Consider the following 22773-nt stretch of genomic DNA (forward strand, 5'->3'; position numbering starts at 1 on the left):
AAAATGGCGTCTCCCGTGCTTTCCTTTCCTCCCCGCTGCGACTTAAAATGGCGTCTCCCGTGCTGCTGCCAACGCCATTCTCGGCGGTCCTCGTGGCAAATGGCGGCGCCCTGTGGGTTTCGTGCGCTGCTCCTGTGCTGCTGCCAATGCCGCTCTCTGCGGTCCTCGTGGCAATGGCAGCGCCTCGCGTTTTCCTGCGCGCCTCTCTCCCCCGTTGACGCTGCTTGGCCCTTGAACACCGGCTGCACTCTGCACTCTCTCGTCTCTCTCCCCGTTGACGCCGCTCAGTCCTGAACACCGGCTGCGCCCTGTGCGCTCTGCCCTCTCTCTCTCCCCCGTCGACGCTGCTCGGCCTTTTTCTGTGCCGCTCGGTCGGCTCTAGCCGCTGCTGTCCGGGAAGGGTCTGCGCAGTACCTGTTGCCAGCCCGTTTCGCTGGACCACCGTGACTGGAAAGCCAAGCCTGGCTCTCGACAGCCTCCCCTGCGATGCTCAAATCTCCGCTGGATGAGTGGGCGGTTGCCCGTGGTCGATGCCCGTGCTTCTGGACTCGACCTTCTTCCACTGTTCTCCAGGAGCGAATCCCTGGGAGGTGATGCAGAGTTGCAGGTAGGTTCGAACCTGCTCATCGCCAATGTTGTGTCTGTGTATAATAAGACACAGACTGCAGGAGAAACGGTACAACAGGTGTTTACTGAATGAGGGTTACTCTAGAACTAACTGTACAGATCACTACTCAGGGTTTATATACAGGTGTGGTCACTGCCGGTACTACAGTATACAGGAGCTGTAAAAAATAGTTCTCTCCCTTAAAGGTACATACATTACAGTTTGCACCTGGGCAGGGCTGGGACCGATGTCCTAGGGGGAGTGTTTGCTAGTGCTCTGGAGGAGGGTTTAAACTAAGATGGCAGGTGTAATGTATGTACCTTTAAGGGGGGAACTACTTTCTACAGCTCATGTATACTGTAGTACTGGCAGTGACCACACCTGTATATAACGCTGAGTAGTAATCTGTTGTTTCAGTTGCAGTTTAAACCACGTTGAGTAAACACCTGTTGTGCCGTTCTCTGCAGTCCTTTTCTTATTATTACACGGACGTACCAGTGGCAATGAGCAAGTTCGAACCTACCTGCAACTCTGCATCACCTCCCAGGGATTCGCTCCTGGAGAACAGTGGAAGAAGGTCGAGTCCAGAAGCACGGGCGTCGACCACGGGCAACCGCCCAGTCATCCAGCGGAGATTTGAGCATCGCAGGGGAGGCTGTCGAGAGCCAGGCTTGGCTTTCCAGTCACGGTGGTCCAGCGAAACGGGCTGGCAACAGGTACTGCGCAGGCCCTTCCCGGACAGCAACGGGCTAGAGCCCGACCGAGCGGCACAGAAAAAGGCCGAGCAGCGTCGACGGGGGAGAGAGAGATGGCAGAGCGCACAGGGCACAGCCGGTGTTCAGGACCGAGCGGCATCAACGGGGGAGAGAGGCGAGAGAGAGCAGAGCACAGCCGGTGTTCAAGGACCGAGCAGCGTCAACGGGGGAGAGAGGCGCGCAGGAAAACGCGAGGCACTGCCATTGCCACGAGGACCGCAGAGAGCGGCGCTGGCAGCAGCGCAGGAGCAGCACACGAAACCCACAGGGCGTCGACATTTGCCACGAGGACCGCCGAGAGCGGCGCTGGCAGCAGCGCGGGAGACGCCATTTTAAGCCGCAGCGGGGAAGAAAGGAAAGCACGGGAGACGCCATTTTAAGTCAGTCTAACCACACCCAAAAATGCCGAAGAGTGGCAGTATCACAGCGTTCGACAATGATGTCGAAGATTGGACGACATATGTCGAACGCATAGAAGTATACTGCAAGGCGAATGAAGTGCCAGATGACAAGAAAGCGCTGGTATTGTTGAATTCAATGGGTGCAAAAACGTATGGCTTACTACGAAACCTAGTAACCCCAGAGAAGCCAGTAGAAAAGGATTTTGAAAACATAGTGTCAATCCTACAGGACCACTTAAACCCCACACCGCTGCTGATAGCAGAAAGATTCAAGTTTCACAAACGGAACCAGCATAAGGATGAAAGCAATGCTGATTATTTAACAGAACTGCGCAAACTGTCGAAACACTGCCAGTTTGGAGCGGGACTGGCAGATACCTTAAGGGACAAGTTTGTGTGTGGGCTTCAAAGTGAAGGAACCCAGAAACGGCTTTTATCTGAAAAGGACCTTAAGCTGGAAAAGGCTTTCAGCATTGCGGTATCATATGAAGCAGCAGCACGGGGCGCTGCAGAGATACAACAGAGACCGCAAGAATATGGCACAAACGAAATGTCATGTGGAACAGAGAAGTGCTATCGCTGCGGCAGAACAACACACGACCAGAATGATTGCTGGTTCAAAGACAAAGTGTGCAGACAGTGTGGAAAAGTAGGACACATAGCACGAGTCTGCAGGTCGGGAAAGAAAACCAGCAATAAGAAACCTACCAAAGGGAAGTACAAGAAGGAAAATTGACGGGACTGAAGGCCGATAAATCCCCAGGGCGTGATGGTCTGCATCCCAGGGTACTTAAGGAAGTGGCCCTAGAGATAGTAGATGCATTACTGGTCATCTTCCAGAACTCGATAGACTCTGGAACGGTACCCATGGATTGGAGGGTAGCTAATGTTACCCCACTATTCAAAAAAGGTGGTAGAGAAAAAGCGGGGAATTATAGACCGGTAAGCCTGACATCGGTAGTGCGGAAAATGCTAGAGTCTATTATAAAAGATGTAATAGCAGAGCACTTGGAAAACAGTGACAGGATCGGACAAAGTCAACATGGAATTACAAAAGGTAAATCATGCTTGACTTATCTACTGGAATTTTTTGAGGATGTAACTGGTAAAATAGATAAGGGAGAACCAGTGGATGTGGTGTATTTGGACTTTCAGAAGGCTTTCGATAAGGTCCCACACAAGAGATTAGCGTGCAAAATTAAGGCACATGGGATTGGGGGCAAGGTATTGACTTGGATAGCGAACTGGTTGGCAGACAGAAAGCAAAGAGTTGGAATAAACGGGTCGTTTTCCGAGTGGCAGGCAGTGACTAGTGGGGTACCGCAAGGATCGGTCCTAGGACCCCAGCTGTTCACAATATATATTAATGATCTGGACGAGGGAATTGGATGTAATATCTCCAAATTTGCAGACGACACAAAGCTGGGCGGGAGGGTAAGCTGTGAGGAGGATGTCGGGAAACTCCAGTACGATTTGGACAGGTTGGGTGATTGGGCAGAAACATGGCAAATGCACTATAATGTGGATAAATGTGAGGTTATCCACTTTGGTGGCAAAAACAGGAAGGCAGATTATTATTTGAATGGCAATAGATTGGGAGAAGGGGAAGTGCAAAGAGACCTGGGTGTCCTTGTGCACCAGTCGCTGAAGGTAAGTATGCAGGTGCAGCAGGCGGTTAAGAAGGCAAATGGCATGTTGGCCTTCGTACCAAGAGGGTTCGAGTACAGGAACAAGGGTGTCTTGCTACAGTTGTACAGGGCCTTGGTAAGACCGCACCTTGAGTATTGTGTGCAGTTTTGGTCACCTTACCTGAGGAAGGACGTTCTTGCCATGGAGGGAGTGCAGCGAAGATTCACCAGGCTGATACCTGGGATGGCAGGAATGACGTATTAGGAGAGATTGTGTCGATTGGGCTTATACTCACTGGAGTTTAGAAAATTGAGAGGGGATCTCATCGAAACCTATAAAATTCTGTCAGGTCATAGAGTCATAGAGTCATAGAGTTTTACAGCACAGAAAGAGGCCCTTCGGCCCATCGTGTCTGCGCCGCCCATCCATCCCTGTCCAGTCTAATCCCATTTTCCAGCATTTGGTCCATAGCCTTGTATGCAATGGCATTTCAAGTGCTCATCCAAATGCTTCTTGAATGTTGTGAGGGTTCCTGCCTCCACCACCCTTTCAGGCATTGAATTCCACATTCCAACCACCCTCTGGGTGAAAAAGTTCCTCCTCAAATCCCCTCTAAATCTCCTGCCCCTTACCCTGAATCTATGCCCCCTTGTTATTGACCCCCCCACTAAGGGAAAAGTTCCTCTTTTTCTACCCTATCTATGCCCCTCATTATTTTGTGCACCTCAATCAGGTCCCCCCTCAGCCTTCTCTGCTCCAAGGAAAACAACTCCAGCCTGTCCAGCCTCTCTTCATAGCTGAGGCGCTCCATCCCAGGTAACATCCTGGTGAATCTTCTCTGCACCCTCTCCAAAGCAATCACATCCTTCCTATAGTGAGGCGACCAGAACTGCACACAGTACTCCAGCTGTGGCCTCACCAGCGTTTTGTACAGCTCCATCATAACCTCCCTGCTCTTATATTCTATGCCTCGGCTAATGAAGGCAAGTATCCCATATGCCTTTTTAACCACCTTATCTACCTGCTCCGCTGCCTTCAGGGATCTATGTACATGTACACCAAGGTCCCTCTGACCCTCTGTACTTCCTAGGGTCCTACCACTCATTGTGTATTCCCTTGCCTTATTTGTCCTTCCAAAATGCATCACCTCGCACTTTTCAGGGTTAAATTCCATTGGACAGACTAGATGCAGGAAGGATGTTTCTGATGGCCGGGGAGTCCAGAACCAGGGGTCATAGTCTAAGGATAAGGGGTAAGCCATTTAGGACTGAAATGTGGAGGAATTTCTTCAACCAGAGAGTGGTGAACCTGTGGAATTCTCTGCCATAGAGGGCGGTGGAGGCCAGTTCATTAAATATATTCAAGAAAGAGTTGGATATATTTCTTGAGGCTAAAGGGATCAAGGGATATGGGGAAAAGGCAGGGACAGGGTACTGAATTTGGATGATCAGCCATGATCACATTGAATGGCGGAGCAGGCTCGAAGGGCCGAATGGCCTACTCCTGCTCCTATCTTCTATGTTTCTATGTTTCTATAAGATAATGGAGAATAGTTCAGATGAACAAAAGAGTGATAACGACTCCGAAAGCAGGGAACTGAGTTGTCTGAAACTACATAATGTGATCACAACGGAGGATCACCGAACCATTTGGGTCACTCTCAAGATAGCAGGAGTCCAGGTAAAGATGGAATTGGACACAGGATCAGCCCTAACAGTCATAAACCGACGGGACTACGAGCGGCTATTCTCACACATACCCTTGAGAGACACAAAAATTATTTTGAAGACGTACACGGGGCAAAAAGTCTACCCCAAAGGAAAAATAAGGGTGACCGTTATATATAACGGTAAAGAAACACCAAAACTAGACCTGTATGTATTGCAAGATGGAGGACCACCATTACTGGGACGTGAATGGATCCGGAAAATACAACTGGATTGGCATTCCATACAGGCACTGACTGTGGCTGACAAAAAGGATGATGACGTCACACCTGGGCGACTGTCAAAGATCCTAACTGACGCGAAAGAAGTGTTCCAGCAAGGACTCGGAACACTAAAAGGCATGACAGCGACGATTAAAATTGAAGAAAACGCAAGCCCAAAATTTTTTAAGGCCAGACCGGTACCTTATGCGATCCGCCCAGCCGTCGAAGCAGAGCTGGAGAGTCTGGAACGTTCAGGTGTACTGTCCAAGGTAGACTGGAGCGAGTGGGCTACACCCATCGTCCCTGTGATGAAAAAGTCGTTGAGCAGCACGCCTGGGGAAACAAGGAAGGTTCGCATCTGTGGGGACTTTAAGGTAACAGTGAACCCGGTCCTTCACACCGTACAATATCCACTTCCGCGGATTGAAGATATTTTCGCCTCGCTATCTGGAGGGAAACGCTTCACTAAGATTGATCTGGTCCAGGCGTATCTGTAACTGGAGGTAGAAGAAGCATCAAAAAAATACCTCACAATCAACACCCATAAAGGTCTCTACCAATACAACCGGCTGGTATTCGGGGTAGCAGCAGCTCCGGCTATTTGGCAGAGGGCAATGGAACAAGTCCTGCAAGGGATCCCAGGGACATCCTGGTCACGGGCGAAAATGACAGTGATCACCTTGCCAACCTGGAGCAGGTGCCCACTAGATTGCAGGACTATGGGCTCCGAGCTAACCGCCCCAAATGTGAGTTTTTTAGAAAACAGATCTCGTATTGTGGACACGTTATCGATAAAGAGGGGTTACATAAGTCCCCAGAGAAGATTGAGGCAGTAGTCAAGGCTCCAGCACCGGAAAATGTGTCACAACTGAGGTCGTTCCTCGGGCTGGTAAACTACTACCATAAGTTCTTGCCAAATTTGTCTACAATACTACACCCACTGAACAACCTACTGCAAACTGGGGTGCCATGGAAGTGGAGTGACGAATGTAGACGAGCTTTCCAGAAGAGCAAAACACTAATCACATCGAAAGAGGTATTGGCCCATTACAACCCAGCATTACCAATTCGGTTGGCTTGTGATGCGTCACCCTACGGCATTGGAGCGGTGCTGTCACACAAATGCTCAGACAGCTCAGAGAGGCCAATAGCCTTTGCGTCATGATCACTAACCTCAGCCGAGCGTAACTATGCCCAGATTGACAGGGAGGCCCTCAGCCTAGTGTGGGGAGTGAAAAAGTTCAATCACTATCTGCACGGGCAGAAATTCACCTTGCTGACTGACCACCAGCCTCTTGTCTCCATTTTTAATCCGAAGAAGGGCGTTCTGGTGATGACTGCGCAACGACTACAAAGATGGTCACTTTTTCTAGGGGCACACCACTATGAGATTGAATATAAGGGCACGAAACAGCATGGAAATGCTGATGGGCTATCATGCCTGCCACTGCCTACTGCAGAGGAAGCACCAGCAGTGGATCCTGTTGAAATATTCCATTCGACTATAGTTGGATACCTACCGGTAACTAACGCTTGTTTCGAAAAGGAAACCCGAAATGACCCGACACTGTCTCGGGTATATGATTTGACGGTGAAGGGATGGCCAGCATATGGCGACTCACTGTTGCCAGCATTCTCGACAAGGAGAGAACAGCTGTCAGTGTGCCGGGGGACCTTGATGTGTGGATCCCGAGTGGTAATTCCACCCAAGTTAAGGGAGAGAGTGCTCAATGAGCTTCATGAGGGTCATCTGGGAGGGGTAAAAATGAAAAGCCTAGCCAGGGCTTATGTGTGGTGGCCGGGAATCGATAAACAAATCGAGGACCTGACCAAGAGCTGCTCAAGATGCCAGAAAGTCCAAAATGCACCACCACAGGCCCCTCTACACCCATGGGAGTGGCCCTCATCTCCATGGCAACGGGTGCATATTGATTTTGCTGGTCCATTCATGGACTCAATGTTTTTAATAGCCGTGGATGCGCACTCGAAATGGCCTGAGGTCATCAAAATGTCCTCCACCACCACGGAGAAAACTATTGCAGTCCTACGGACCATTTTTGCCAGGAATGGCTTGCCAGAACAGATTTGCTCCGACAACGGACCACAGTTTGTGTCCGAAGAGTTCCGGAGGTTCTTGAAAAAGAATGGGGTAAGGCATTACACATCCGCCCCGTATCATCCAGCCACAAATGGATTGGCTGAGAGGTTCGTACAAACCTTTAAGAAGGCAATAAAGGCTATGTACAATGACAACATTCCGCTGCAGCACTAGGTGGACAATTTCCTGTTCGCCTGCCGGAATGCGACACATGCAGTCACCAACCAGGCCCCAGCCATGATGTTCTTTAACCGAAGGTTAAGATCTCGCCTGGATTTGCTCAGACCAAATGTACGAAGAGATGTTGAGAGTAAGCAATTCCAGCACATCCATGAGAAGCCAACAAGGAGCTTCAATGTAAGGCAACCAGTCTTGGCCCGCGACTACCGAACAGAAAAATGGCAGCCAGGAACGATATGCACACGGCAGGGCCCACTAATGTACACAATGGACGTTGGGGAGAGCATCGTGAGACGCCATGCTGACCAGATCCCAGAGTCACAGGAACAAGTCAACCCCATGCCTCGCCCATACGTACCTGGTGATGAACCCGACGTACAGGTGGCATCTACCCCAGAAACAGTAGCATCGGAAGCTGATGAACCAACCGACGACAGGGGGCCAGAATCGCCTCCGCACCAAGAGCAAGACACTCAGGAAAGGCGCTATCCAGAAAGGATCAGGAAGCCTCCCCAAAGACTGAATTTATAAATAGACTATTTTCAGCTAATGTTGCATGTTAAAAGTGTTAATTGTAATTAGTTTGATATTTAATTGTTAAATGAGTGTTATGGTACTGTTAATCTAAAAGGGGAGGAATTGTAATGTATGTATCTTTAAGGGGGGAACTACTTTCTACAGCTCATGTATACTGTAGTATCGGCAGTGACCACACCTGTATATAAAGCTGAGTAGTAATCTGTTGTTTCAGTTGCAGTTTGAACCACGTTGAGTAAACACCTGTTGTACCGTTCTCTGCAGTCCTTTTCTTATTATTACACGGACGTAACAGCAGGGGGTTGGGAACCTGAGCAAGGGGGCAGTGGAAAGGAAAACAAGGATAAAAGCAAAAGATAGGAAGGAGAAAAACAAAAGTGGCAGTCAGAGAAATCAACGGTTTAAATCAAACATGGCCACAGTAAATAATAATTCTAATAGGTCTAAGAGCATTAAAAAAACAAGCCTGAAGGCTTTGTGTCTTAATGCGAGGAGCATTCGTAATAAGGTGGATGAATTGGCTGTGCAAATAGAGGTAAACGAATACGATTTGGTTGGGATTACGGAAACGTGGCTCAAGCATGGCCAAGACTGGGAACTCAACATCCAGGGGTATTCGATATTCAGGAAAGAGAGGCAAAAAGGAAAGGGAGGTGGGGTAGCATTACTGGTTAAAGAAGGGATTAACACAATTGTAAGGAAGGATATTAGCTCTGATGATGTGGAATCTGTATGGGTAGAATTGAGAAATACCAAGGGGCAGAAAATGTTAGTGGGAGTGGTATATAGACCTCCAAACAGTAAGGTGGAGGTTGGGGATGGCATTAAAAGGGAAATTAGAGAAGCGTGCAATAAGGGCACAGCAGTCATCATGGGTGACTTTAATCTACATATAGATTGGGCTAACCAAATTAGTAACAATACTGTGGAGGAGGAATTCCTGGAGTGTTTACGGGATGGTTTCCTGGACCAATATGACGAGGAACCAACCAGAGATCAGGCCATCTTAGACTGGGTATTATGTAACGAGAAAGGATTAATTAGCAATCTTGTTGTACGAGGCCCCTTGGGTCGGAGCGATCATAATATGATCGAAATCTTCATTAAGATGGAGAATGAAGTAGTTGACTCAGAGACTAGGGTCCTAAATTTAAATAAAGGAAACTACGATGGTCTGAGGCGAGAGTTGGGTAGGATTGATTGGGGAATGTCACTCAAAGGGTTGACGGTGGATAGGCAATGGCAAACATTCAAAGACCGCATGGATGAACTACAGAATTTTTTCATCCCAGTTTGGCACAAAAATAAAACAAAAAAGGTGACTCAACCATGGCTAACAAGGGAAATTAGGGATAGCATAAGATCCAAGGAGAGGACATATAAATTGGTCAGAAAAAGCAATAATCCTGAGGATTGGGAGCAATTTAGGATTCAACAAAGGAGGACAAAGGGATTAATTAAGAAGGGGAAAATAGAATATGAGAGTAAGCTTGCAGGGAACATAAAAACTGACTGTAAAAGCTTTTATAGATACGCGAAGAGAAAAAGATTGGTGAAGTCAAGCGTAGGTCCCTTGCAGTCAGAATCAGGGGAATTTATAATGGGGAACAAAGAAATGGCCAATCAACTAAATACATATTTTGGTTCTGTCTTCACAAAGGAGGACACAAATAACCTCCCAGAGATGCCGGGGAACCTAGGGTCTGATGAAAGGGAGGAACTGAAAGAAATCAGTATTTGTAGGGAAATGGTGTTAGGGAAATTGACGGGATTGAAGGCCGATAAATCCCCAGGGCCTGATAATCTACATCCTAGGGTACTTAAGGAAGTGGCCCTAGAAATAGTAGGTGCATTGCTGATCATCTTCCAACATTCGATGGAATCTGGAACAGTACCTAATGTTACCCCACTATTCAAAAAAGGTGGTAGAGAGAAAACGGGGAATTACATAGATACATAGATACATAGAGATAGGAACAGGAGTAGGCCATTCGGCCCTTCGAGCCTGCTCCGCCATTCAATGAGATCATGGCTGATCTTCGTCTGAGATCATAGCTGATCTTACCAGTTCAGTACCCCGTCCCCGCCTTTTCTCCGTAACCCTTAATCCCCTTAGCCTTCAGAAATATATCCAATTCTCTCTTGAAAATATTTATTGAATTAGCCTTCACAGCCCTCTGTGGCAGGGAATTCCACAGGCTCACCACTCTTTGAGTGAAGAAATTCTTCCTCATCTCTGTTTTAAATGATTTGCCCGCTATTTTTAGACTGTGGCCCCTGGTTCTGTGCTCCCCGGCCATTGGAAACATTCTCTCTGAATTCAGCCTGTCCAGGCCTGCCATAATTTTATATGTTTCGATGAGATCCCCTCTCAATCTTCTAAACTCCAGTGAGTACAAGCCCAAACTATTTAATCTCTCTTCGTAGGTCATTCCCGCCATTCCAGGTATCAGCCTGGTGAATCGCCGTTGCACTCTTTCCATGGCAAGAACATCCTTCCGCAGATGGGGCGACCAAAACTGTACACAATACTCCAGATGCGGTCTCACCAGCACCTTGTACAGCTGTAGTAAGGTATCCCTATTCCTATACTCGAACCCCCTTGATATGAAGGCCAACATACCATTTGCCTTCTTAATCGCCTGTTGCACCTGCATGCTCTCCTTCAGTGACTGGTGCACAAGAACACCCAGGTCCCTCTGCACTTCCCCATCTCCCAATCTATTGCCATTTAGATAATAATCTACCCTCCTGTTTTTACCCCCAAAGTGGATAACCTCGCATTTATCCACATTATAGTGCATCTGCCACGTATCCGCCCATTCCCCCAACCTGTCCAAATCACACTGTAGCCTCCTGACATCCTCATCAGAGCCCACCCCTCCTCCTAGTTTAGTGTCGTCAGCGAATTTGGAAATATTGCATCCAATTCCCTGATCCAGATCATTTATATATATTGTGAACAGCTGGGGTCCCAGGACAGATCCTTGCGGCACCCCGCTGGTCACTGCCTGCCACTCCGAAAACGAGCCGTTTATTCCAACTCTCTGTTTTCTATCCGCCAGCCAGTTCTCTATCCACGTTAATACTTTGCCCCCAATCCCATGAGCCTTAATTTTGCATGATAATCTTTTGTGTGGAACCTTATCGAAGGCTTTCTGGAAGTCAAGGTACACCACATCCACTGGCTCTCCCCCATCTATTCTACCAGTTACCTCCTCAAAAAATTCCAGCAGATTAGTCAAACACGATTTACCCTTTGTAAATCCATGTTGACTCTGTCCGATCCTTTCCCCATTTGTCAAGTGCTCCGCTATTTTATCCTTACAGACTGGTAAGCCTGATATCGGTAGTGGGGAAAATGCTAGAGTCTATTATAAAAGATGTAATAGCAGAGCACTTGGAAAACAGTGACAGGATCAGACAAAGTCAACATGGATTCACAAAAGGTAAATTGTGCTTGACTAATCTACTGGAATTTTTTGAGGATGTAACTGGTAAAATAGATAAGGGAGAACCAGTGGATGTGGTATATCTGGACTTTCAGAAGGCCTTCGATAAGGTCCTGCATAAGAGATTAGCGTGTAAAGTTAAGGCACATGGGATTGAGGGCAAGGTATTGACTTGCATAGAGAACTGGTTGGCAGACAGAAAGCAAAGAGTTGGAATAAACGGGTCCTTTTCCGAGTGGCAGGCAGTAACTAGTGGGGTACCACAAGGATCGGTCCTTGGACACCAACTATTCACAATATATATTAATGATGATCTAGACAAGGGAACTAGATGTAATATCTCCAAATTTGCAGACAACACAAAGCTGGGTGGGCGTGTGTGCTGTGAGGAGGATGTCGAGAAACTCCAGGATGATTTGGATAGGTTGGGTGATTGGGCAGAAACATGGTAGATGCCATATAACGTGGATAAATGTGAGGTTGTCCACTTTGATGGGAAAAACAGGAAGGCAGATTATTATCTAAATGGCAATAGATTGGGAGAAGGGGAAGTGCAATGAGACCTGGGTGTCCTTGTGCACCAGTCGCTGAAGGTAAGCATGCAGGTGCAGCAGGCGGTTAAGAAGGCAAATGGTATGTTGGCCTTCGTAGCGAGAGGGTTTGAGTACAGGAACAAGGATGTCTTGCTGCAGTTGTACAGGGCCTTGGTGAGACCACATCTCGAGTATTGTGTATAGTTTTGGTCGCCTTATCTGAGGAAGGATGTTCTTGCCATGGAAGGAGTGCAGCGAAGTTTCACCAGGCTGATAGAAACATAGAAACTAGGAGCAGGAGTAGGCCATTCGGCCCTTCGAGCCTGCTCCGCCATTCAACGAGATCATGGCTGATCATCCAAACCCTAGCACCCGGTCCCTACACCGACAGCCATCCCACCCAAGCCCTATCCCCGTAACCCCGTAACCCCACATATTTAATCCCCCTAACACTAAGGGTCAATTTTTATCATGGCCAATCAACCTAACCCGCACATCTTTGGACTGTGGGAGGAAACCGGAGCACCCGGAGGAAACCCACGCAAACACGGGGAGAATGTGCAAACTCCACACAGACAGTCACCCGAGGCCGGATTTGAACCCGGGCCCCTGGCGTTGTGAGGCAACAGTGCTAACCACTATGCCACCATGCTGCCCTGGGATGGCAGGAATGACGTATGAGGAGAGATTGGGTCGATTGGGCTTGTACTCGCTGGAGTTTAGAAGAATGAGAGGTGATCTCATTGAAACTTATAAAATTCTGACAGGACTGGACAGACTAGATGCAGGAAGGATGTTCCCTATGGTCGGGGAGTCCAGAACCAGGGGACACAGTCTAAGGATAAAGGGTAGGCCATTTAGGACAGAAATGAGGAGGAATTTCTTCACCCAGGGAGTGGTGAACCTGTGGAATTCTCTGCCACAGAGGGCACTGGAGGCTAGTTCATTAAATATATTCAAGAAGGAGTTGGATATATTTCTTAAGGCTAAAGGGATCAAGGGGTATGGGGAGAAAGCAGGGACAGGGTACTGAATTTGGATGATCAGCCATGATCGCATTGAATGGCGGAGCAGGCTCGAGGGGCCGAATGGCCTACTCCTGCTCCTATCTTCTATGTTTCTATGTTTCTATGTTTAAAGGGATAGTGACTCAGTGCGAGGTATGTTTAAGGGGATCGTGTCACAGTGCAGGGACTGTTTAAAGGGATAGTGTCACAGTGCAAGGAATGTTTAAATGGATCATGGCAGAGAGCGGAGAATGTTTAAAGGTAAAGTGTCACAGAGGGTGAAATGTTTAAAGGTAAAGTGTCACAGAGGGTGAAATGTTTAAAGGGATAGTGTCACAGAGGGTGAAATGTTTAAAGGGATAGTGTCACAGAAGGTGAAATGTTTAAAGGGATAGTGTCACAGAGCGTGAAGTGTTTAAAGGGATAGTGTCACAGAGCGTGAAATGTTTAAAGGGATAGTGTCACAGTGTGGGGACTGTTTAAAGGGATAGTGTCACAGAGGGTGAAATGTTTAAAGGGATAGTGTCACAGAGGGTGAAATGTTTAAAGGGATAGTGTCACAGAGGGTGAAATGTTTAAAGGGATAGTGTCACAGTGTGGGGACTGTTTAAAGGGATAGTGTCACAGTGTGGGGACTGTTTAAAGGGATAGTGTGGGAACGGAGGTTCCTACTGAATCACTGAGATCGACTCAGGCAATTAAAGCAACGAACTTTAATGAAACAAGTAACAAACTGCTGGAAACATCTGTGGTAAACCACTGTTTGTATTCCACTGTGTACATGCCTGGACATGCCTCGGCTGACTCCTCCCACAAGTCCTAGTATAAAGGTGACTGCTCCCCAGCCCTTTGTATTCTGGACCGGTCGACCACTCGAGGCAGACCTTCATTCTTTTGTTAATAAAAGCCTTTAGTTACTCTCTTAACTCTCAGTCTTTTATGAGTAATTGATAGCGCATCAATTTTATTAACAAAATTTTTATAATGGAGAAGATCCTCACATCAGCATGCCTGGACTTAGATCATCGGGAGGCGGACTCATCCACCAAGTTTACTCACTGGCTTAAGTGTTTCGAAAAATTCCTGACCGCCTCCGCAGCAATCAAATCGGACGAGGACAAACTGGATGTCCTGACCTCCAAAGTGAACCACCGAGTGTACTCGGTCATCCAAGACGCGACCTCGTACGCGGACGCTATCAAGCTCCTCAAGGACCAGTACACGCGCCCAGTGAACGAAGTGTACGCCAGGCACCTTCTGGGGAGTCGTAAACAACAACCTGGGGAATCGACCGTGGAATACCTTCAGGCACTGTCTGTGCTTGGCTGGGCCTGTGGTTGTAAGGATGTAAAGGCCGCCGTGTACACAGAGGAACTTATCCGGGACGCTTTTGTAGCGGGCCACAGATCCAATTACACCCGACAGCGACTGTTGGAGCAGAGTGACCTCGACCTCAACAAGGCCTCTGAACTCGCACTATCATTGGATGCAGCCTACCGGGGCATGGATGCCTACTCCTCTGCACCATGGACGCCGCGGGGAATGACAGCCTGGGACACGGTAGGACCGCCTCATAGCGCCGTGCCACCCCAGCCACACCCCAGCAACGGCCCAACTACCGCAGCAGTGTCCCAAGGCCAGACAGCAGTGCCCCAAGGCCAGAAATGCTATTTCTGTGGCCAGGCAAAACACCCCAGAGCGCGCTGCCCTGCGAAAAACGCGATCTGCTCGGGCTGCGGGAAGAAGGGACACTACGCTAACGTCTGCAGGGCCAAAGCCACCCCGAACCCCAGCAGCGCCGCGTGTGGGCCATGCGGGCCGCCATCTTGGGCCTCCCCGGCCATGTGCGAACCACCGGTACAGCAGCCATTTTGGACGCCTCCAGCCACATGGGGATCATGGACGCCGCCATCTTGGACGACAGCCGGAACGCAGCAGGCCCCCAACACCGCCTCATCTGATACCCGCAGTGACACACCGACCCCTACGCTGGCATCCGTTACACTGGACCAAGCGAGACCGCACCAGCTGGCCAGCTCCACAATGGACATTAAGGTAAATGGCCACGATACAATCTGCCTTTTTGACTCTGGGAGCACGGAGAGCTTCATCCACCCCGACACGGTGCGGCGTTGCTCTCTCCCAGTCCTGCCTGCGCGCCAGCGGATTTCTATGGCCTCCGAGTCCCAGTCGGCGGACATCGGCGGCTACTGCGTAGTGATACTCGTAGTAGACGGGACCGTGTACGATCATTTTAAACTTCTGGTCCTGCCCGACCTCTGCGCTGCCGTCCTGCTGGGGTTAGATTTTCAGTGCCACCTTAAAAGTGTTACGATGGCGTACGGTGGACCCCTACCCCCACTCACAGTCCGCAGCCAGCAGCTCCCAAATTGCCCGCCGCGCACCAGGTGCAGCCTCTCCACACTCAGAGTCACCCCCCCCCCACTGTTTGCTAACCTCACCACCGACTGTAAGCCCATCGCCACAAAGAGCAGGCGATACAGTGCCGGGGACAGGGTTTTCATTAAAACCGAAGTGGAGCGGCTCCTGAAGGAAGGGATTATTGAGGGCAGCACCAGCCCCTGGCGAGCCCAGGTTGTGGTCGTTAAGACCGGCGAGAAGCAGCGCCTGGTCATCGACTACAGCCAGACAATAAATCGCTACACCCTGCTGGACGCCTACCCACTCCCCCGCATAGCTGATATGGTCAACCAGATCGCGCAGTACCGCGTCTTCTCGACCATTGACCTGAAATCAGCGTACCACCAGCTCCCTATCCGCCCTGAGGACCGCCAGTATACTGCCTTTGAGGCAAACGGCCGCCTCTATCACTTCCTTAGGGTTCCCTTTGGCGTCACCAACGGGGTCTCCGTCTTCCAAAGGGAGATGGACCGGATGGTAGATCAAAATGCGTTGCAGGCCACTTTCCCATATCTGGACAATGTGACCATCTGCGGCCGTGACTTGCAGGACTATGACGCAAACCTCGAAAAATTCCTCCGCACCGCCCAACTCCTGAACCTGACATATAACAAGGAGAAGTGCATATTCCGCACAAACCGCCTCGCCATCCTTGGCTGTGTTATGGAACACGGAGTCATCGGCCCCGACCCCGACCGGATGCGTCCCCTTATGGAACTCCCACTGCCCCACTGCCTCAAGGCCCTGAAGAGGTGCCTAGGGTTTTTCTCCTATTATGCCCAGTGGGTCCCCTACTATGCGGACAAGGCCCATCCGCTGATCAAGTCCACCTCTTTTCCCTTGACGGCAGAGGCCCGCTTAGCCTTCCACCGTATCAAGGAAGACATTGCCAAAGCCACAATGCACGCAGTGGACGAATCCATCCCCTTCCAGGTGGAAAGCGACGCGTCCGACTTTGCCCTGGCCGCTACCCTCAATCAGGCGGGGAGACCCGTGGCCTTCTTTTCACGAACCCTCCAAGGCCCGGAGACCAGACACTCCGCTGTTGAGAAGGAGGCCCAGGCGATTGTGGAGGCTGTGCGTCATTGGAGGCACTACCTGGCCGGAAAACGATTTACCCTGCACACTGACCAACGTTCAGTTGCTTTCATGTTTAACAACAAGCAGAGGGGCAAAATCAAAAATGACAAGATCTTGAGGTGGAGAATCGAACTTTCCACCTACAATTACGAGATCTTGTACCGGCCCGGGAAGCTCAATGAACCCCCGGATGCGCTATCGCGTGGCACCTGCGCCAGCGCGCAGATCGATAGACTGCGGGCCCTCCACAATGACCTCTGCCACCCGGGGGTCACCAGGTTCTTCCACTTCATCAAGGCCTGCAACCTGCCTTACTCTATTGAGGAGGTCAGGACCATGACCAGGAACTGCCAAGTCTGCGCTGAGTGCAAACCGCACTTTTATAGACCAGACAGGGCCCACCTGATAAAAGCCACTCGCCCCTTCGAGCGCCTGAGCGTTGATTTTAAAGGGCCTCTCCCCTCCTCCGACAGCAATGTGTACTTCCTCAATATTATTGATGAGTACTCCCGTTTCCCGTTCGCCATCCCCTGCCCGGACATGACCAGTGCCACGGTCATTAAATGTCTGAACGGCCTCTTCACCCTGTTCGGTTTCCCCAGCTATATCCATAGCGACCGGGGCTCATCGTTTATGAGCGACGAACTCCGTCAGTACCTGCTAACTAGGGGTATTGCCACAAGCAGGACCACCAGTTACAACCCCCGGGGGAATGGACAGGTGGAAAGAGAAAATGCGACAGTGTGGAAGGCCGCCCTGCTAGCCTTAAAGTCTAGGGGCCTTCCAACCTCCCGCTGGCAGGATGTGCTCCCCGATGCGCTCCACTCTATTCGGTCACTGCTCTGCACTGCCACTAACGCCACCCCTCATGAGAAAATGTTTGTCTTCCCAAGGAAGTCCACATCGGGGACATCGCTACTGCCATGGCTGACGTCCCCAGGGCCGGTCCTACTGAGAAGGCACGTGAGGACCCATAAAACGGACCCCCTGGTCGAGAGGGTCGACCTCCTCCACGCCAACCCCCAGTATGCTTACATTGCATACCCGGACGGGCGGGAGGACACAGTCTCCATAAGAGACCTTGCACCCTTGGGGGCCGCAGTAACCCACTACTCACTACCACCCCCCCCCACGATCTGATATCCAGCCCCAGCAGACGGCAGGCCTGGGCCCAGCGACCCGCTTGACATCTACGAGGATGACACGCCTGTGCCACAGCCTACGCGGGACTCGACGCCGGAAGCTCCACTACCCCTGCCGTCACCACGCCGATCACAGCGGCAGACAAGACCTCCGGAGAGACTCCAATACACTAACTTTTAATACACTTCACCCCGCCGGACTCAATTTTAAACAAGGGGTGAATGTGGTAAACCACTGTTTGTATTCCACTGTGTACATGCCTGGACATGCCTCGGCTGACTCCTCCCACAAGTCCTAGTATAAAGGTGACTGCTCCCCAGCCCCTTTGTATTCTGGACCGGTCGACCACTCGAGGCAGACCTTCATTCTTTTGTTAATAAAAGCCTTTAGTTACTCTCTTAACTCTCAGTCTTTTATGAGTAATTGATAGCGCATCAACATCTACAACAGGTCTTCTCTCTATGACTACTCCACGAGGATCGCTGGGCTGGTCCGATCGCTGACGTCATCACGTCATCACGTTCTTCCCGCCGTTGGAGGATCACGTGACTGACGGCATGACGTCATCACGTTGGAACTGTGCTGTGAAGGCAACTAGACATAGTACAGTCAAACCGAGTAATTAAAGGTACAGGCACAGGCAATAATTACATTACTGTTAAAGGCATTATGACTAACTGCTCTGAGTCCTTTGGTGGCTACGCCACATGCGCCCCCCCAGAATTGTCTTTAACAGAAAACGTAAGACGAGGTGGCGGTCTGACCATTCTGTCCGACCGAGTGTGGTAGGCTGGCAGCGAAGTGGATGACTGGTGGTCGAGCTGGTAGGCGGCTGTGGCTGAACTGGTGGGGTGGGCGTAGTCGAACTGGTGGACGGCTGTGGCTGAACTGGCACGGCGGGAGCGGGCGGACGTCCCCGTTTTGGCGGCTGAGCGAGGACGACTGGGGTACTCAAGTCCAAATGGGCCGGCTTCAAGCGGTCCACAGAGACGTGATCAGGCTTCCCTCCAACATCGACCTCGAAGGACTTGTCTCCTGGTGTGATGACACGGAAGGGACCCGTATAAGGAGGCTTGAGCGGATCCCGGTGAGCGTTATGCCGAATGAAGACATACTCGGCGCTCTTCAGCTCCACCAGCACGTGGGAGCTCTGTAGGTTGTGGTTGGATGTGGGCACCGGGGCGAAACACTGAGCCGCTTCCTGGTGGCTGGCGAGCTGCTGGGCTGCAAACCATTGCTCCGTGGGAGACGGAAAGAAATCCCCAGGGACTCGAAGTGGCTGGCCGTAAACAAGCTCCGCCGAAGAAGCTTGCAGGTCATCCTTGGGCACCGTGCGAAGACCCAACAGTACCCAAGGGAGCCTGTCGACCCATCCAGCCCCTTGCAGACTGGCACGTAAGGCGGCTTTGAGGGACCTGTGGAATCTCTCGCACAGGCCGTTTGCCTGTGGATGGTAGGCGGTGGTGCGATGGAGCTTGGTGCCGAGCCCTTGCGCCACGGCATTCCAAAGCTCTGAGGTGAATTGTGGACCTCTATCGGAGGAAATGTCGGCTGGCACCCCGAACCGAGCCACCCAGCAGGAGAGGAAAGCCCTGGCGACGTCCGCCGACGTGGTGGAAACCAAGGGAATCGCCTCTGGCCACCTGGTGGTGCGATCTACCATGGTGAGGAGATGGGTGAACCCGCAGGAAGGTGGTAGTGGTCCCACCAGGTCCACATGTACGTGGTCGGACCGACGCTTCGGGATGATGATCGGAGCCACTGGTGCCCTGACATGCCGCTGGACGTTGGCCTTCTGACAGACCAGACAGGTGTTGGCCCAATCCCGGACATCTGAATGCAGCCCCTTCCACACGAATGTCGTTGCCATGAGACGTTGTGAGGCCCGCATGCCGAGGTGCGACAACCCGTGAATTGCATCAAAAACCTTCCGGTGCCACGCGACTGGCACAATAGGTCGAGGAACGCCCATGGAGATGTCACATAGGAGCGTGGTACCCGCGGCCTGAAAGTTGACGTCAGCCAGTTGGAAGCTCGACGGGACGGTACGGTATGCTTGCACCTCTGGGTCCGTAATCTGATCTTCCGCCATGCGAGCGTAGTCCATGCCGAGGTGGACCGCATGCACCATTGCGCGGGAGAGGCAATCCGCCAGCAAATCATCTTTACCAGAGACATGGTGAATATCTGTGGTAAACTTCGAAATGGACGTCAGGTGACATTGCTGGCGAGCTGACCACGGTTCTGTGGTCTTTGACATGGCGAATGTCAATGGCTTGTGGTCAACAAAAGCCGTGAAGGGGCGCCCTTCTAACAGGAACCTGAAATGGCGGATGGCGAGAAACAGGGCCAGCAACTCTCTGTCGAAGGTGCTCTATTGTCGTTCATGCTTTTTCAGCTGACGGCTGAAAAACGCCAGCGGCTGCCACGTCCCATCGACCCATTGCTCTTACACCGCACCGATGGCGTAGTCGGACGCATCCGTAGTAAGGGCGATGGTAGCACCCGGAAGCGGGTGTGCCAACATGGTTGCATCAGCCAAGGCGCTCTTGGTGTTCCCGAATGCCTGGTCCATCTCTGCCGTCCACTCGATGGAGTCTTTGCCCGATTTGCCCTTGAGGGCCTCGTACAACGGCTGCATTAACAGAGCTGCCTTGGGGATGAACCGGTGGTAAAAATTTACCATCCCCAGGAACTCCTGGAGGGCTCTGACGGTCTGTGGACACGGGAAAGAAGCGACGGCCTCCACCTTCGTCGCTAGAGGGACAGCGCCAGCCGGAGTGATGCGGTGTCCTAAAAAGTCGATGCTTTGCAGGCCAAATTGGCACTTGGCCGGGTTGATGATGAGCCCATGCTGGCTAAGGCACGTGAAAAGGGTACGCAGATGACCGAGGAGTTCCTCTTTGCTGGCACTGGCGACGAGGATGTCGTCTAGGTAGACAAAAAGGAACGGCAGGTCTCGGAGCACAGAGTCCATTAGTCGTTGGAACGCCTGTGCGGCGTTCTTTAGGCCGAACGGCATGCGCAGGAACTCGAAGAGCCCGAACGGTGTAATAACGGCGGTTTTTGGGACGTCCTGTGGATGAACGGGCACCTGGTGATACCCGCGGACGAGGTCCACTTTTGAGAAGATGGACTTTCCTGCCAGGTGGGCCGAGAAGTCTTGTATATGCGGTATCGGGTACCAGTTGGGTGTAGTGACGTCGTTCAGGCATCGGTAGTCGCTGCATGGCCGCCAGCCGCCACCAGGTTTAGGGATTATGTGCAGAGGTGAAGACCAGGGACTATTTGATCGCCGAATGATGCCCCAGCTGCTCCATGGTATCAAATTCCGCCTTCGCAGCTGCGAGCTTGCCGGGTTCCAGCCTGCGAGCCCGTGCATAAACCGGAGAACCCTTTGTGGTAATATAATGCTCTACCCCATGCTTCGCGACCGAGGAAGAGAAAGTGTGACTGGTTAGCCCCGGGAACTCCCCGAGGAGCCGAGTGAATTCGTCCGGTGATGGAAACGTACAGGCGACGAGGCACAAAACGGCGGTGCTGCGGTGGCAGGGAATTGAATGGAAGGTGGCCGCGTTGATCAGCCGGTGCTGCCGGACGTCGACAAGGAAAACATTCGCACACAAAAAATCCGCCCCTAGGATGGCCTGTGAGATCTTAGCCATGACGAACTCCCAATGGAAGCGTTGGCCGCTGAAACAGAGTTGGACTCGCCGCTTACCGAAAGTGCGGATAGCTGCACCATTAGCTGCCTCGAGGGAAGGGCCATGGCCTCCCATTTGGAGATCCAACTTCGAAGTGGGCAAAATACTACATTGCAAACCGGTGTCACACATGAAACGCCGCCCGGATAGGGAGTCTGTGATGGAGAGGAGCTTCCCTGAAGACCCGATGGACATGGCGGCTGCGGTGCGCCCTTTAGACCCGGTCCTCCTTCGCGCAGAACGTCGTGCGGGCCTTGTTTTTTTTGGCGAAAAACTGCAGGGGGAAATGCAGCGTCTGGCTTTCGCGCCAAAACGGGCATGGTAAAATCACCAGGCCGCCGCTGGAGGAGCTGGCGTCACGTCCGTGGGGGTTGGGCGCCTCGTGGCCGCACAGCACTGCTGGGTCACGGTGAAAATTTTATCGGCTTCAGCGGCAACTGCAGCGCAGTCTGTAATCTCCGAACTGGCGAGAGCAGTCTGCACTGGTTCTGGGAGCTGGCAGAGGAATAACTCCCTAAACAGGAAGCATTCGGGTTCTGCGCCTAAGAGCGCGAGCATGTGGCTCATAAGCTTCGACAGTTTGAAGTCCCCGAGGCCGGGCATAGCGAGGAGCCGGCGAGCACGCTCTGATTTAGAGAGTCTGTAAACCTGCAGCAACCTTGCTTTTAAAGTTTCGTACTTGCCATCAGCAGGAGGGTCGCCGAGGAGGCTGACGATCCTGGAGGCTGTGGTGCTGTCGAGGGCGGAGACCACGTAATAATAATGGGTCGGATCCGCCACGATATTCCGAATGGCAAACTGTGCTTTGGCCTGGATGAACCAGGCGGCTGGCTGTCGCTCCCAAAATTGTGGCAGTTTGAGGGTCACGGCGTTCGTTTCCATAACGAAAATCTTCCACGAAATCCGATCGTAGAAGTTGGGGTCACCGATGTGGGAACGGAGGTTCCTACTAAATCACTGAGATCGACTCAGGCAATTAAAGCAACAAACTTTAATGAAACAAATAACAAACTGCTGGAAACATCTACAACAGGTCTTCTCTCTATGACTACTCCACGAGGATCGCTGGGCTGGTCCGATCGCTGACGTCATGATGTCATCACGTTCTTCCCACCGTTGGAGGATCACGTGGCTGACGGCATGATGTCATCACGTTGGAACTGTGCTGTGAAGGCAACTAGACATAGTACAGTCAAACCGAGTAATTAAAGGTACAGGCACAGGCAATAATTACATTACTGTTAAAGGCATTATGACTAACTGCTCTGAGTCCTTTGGTGGCTCCGCCACAATATT

General features: G+C 51.2%; 1 pseudogene; it reads right to left on the reverse strand.

Moving 5' to 3' along the window:
* Positions 1-21672, reverse strand: part of LOC147101947 (uncharacterized) — a 43721-nt pseudogene extending 22049 nt beyond the window's left edge.
* Between the last annotated feature and the right edge of the window lie 1101 nt (positions 21673-22773).

This window comes from Somniosus microcephalus, chromosome 23 (assembly GCF_052327205.1).
Source record: "Somniosus microcephalus isolate GS21.2 chromosome 23, FLI_Smic_1.0, whole genome shotgun sequence".
Classification (NCBI taxonomy): domain Eukaryota; kingdom Metazoa; phylum Chordata; class Chondrichthyes; order Squaliformes; family Somniosidae; genus Somniosus; species Somniosus microcephalus.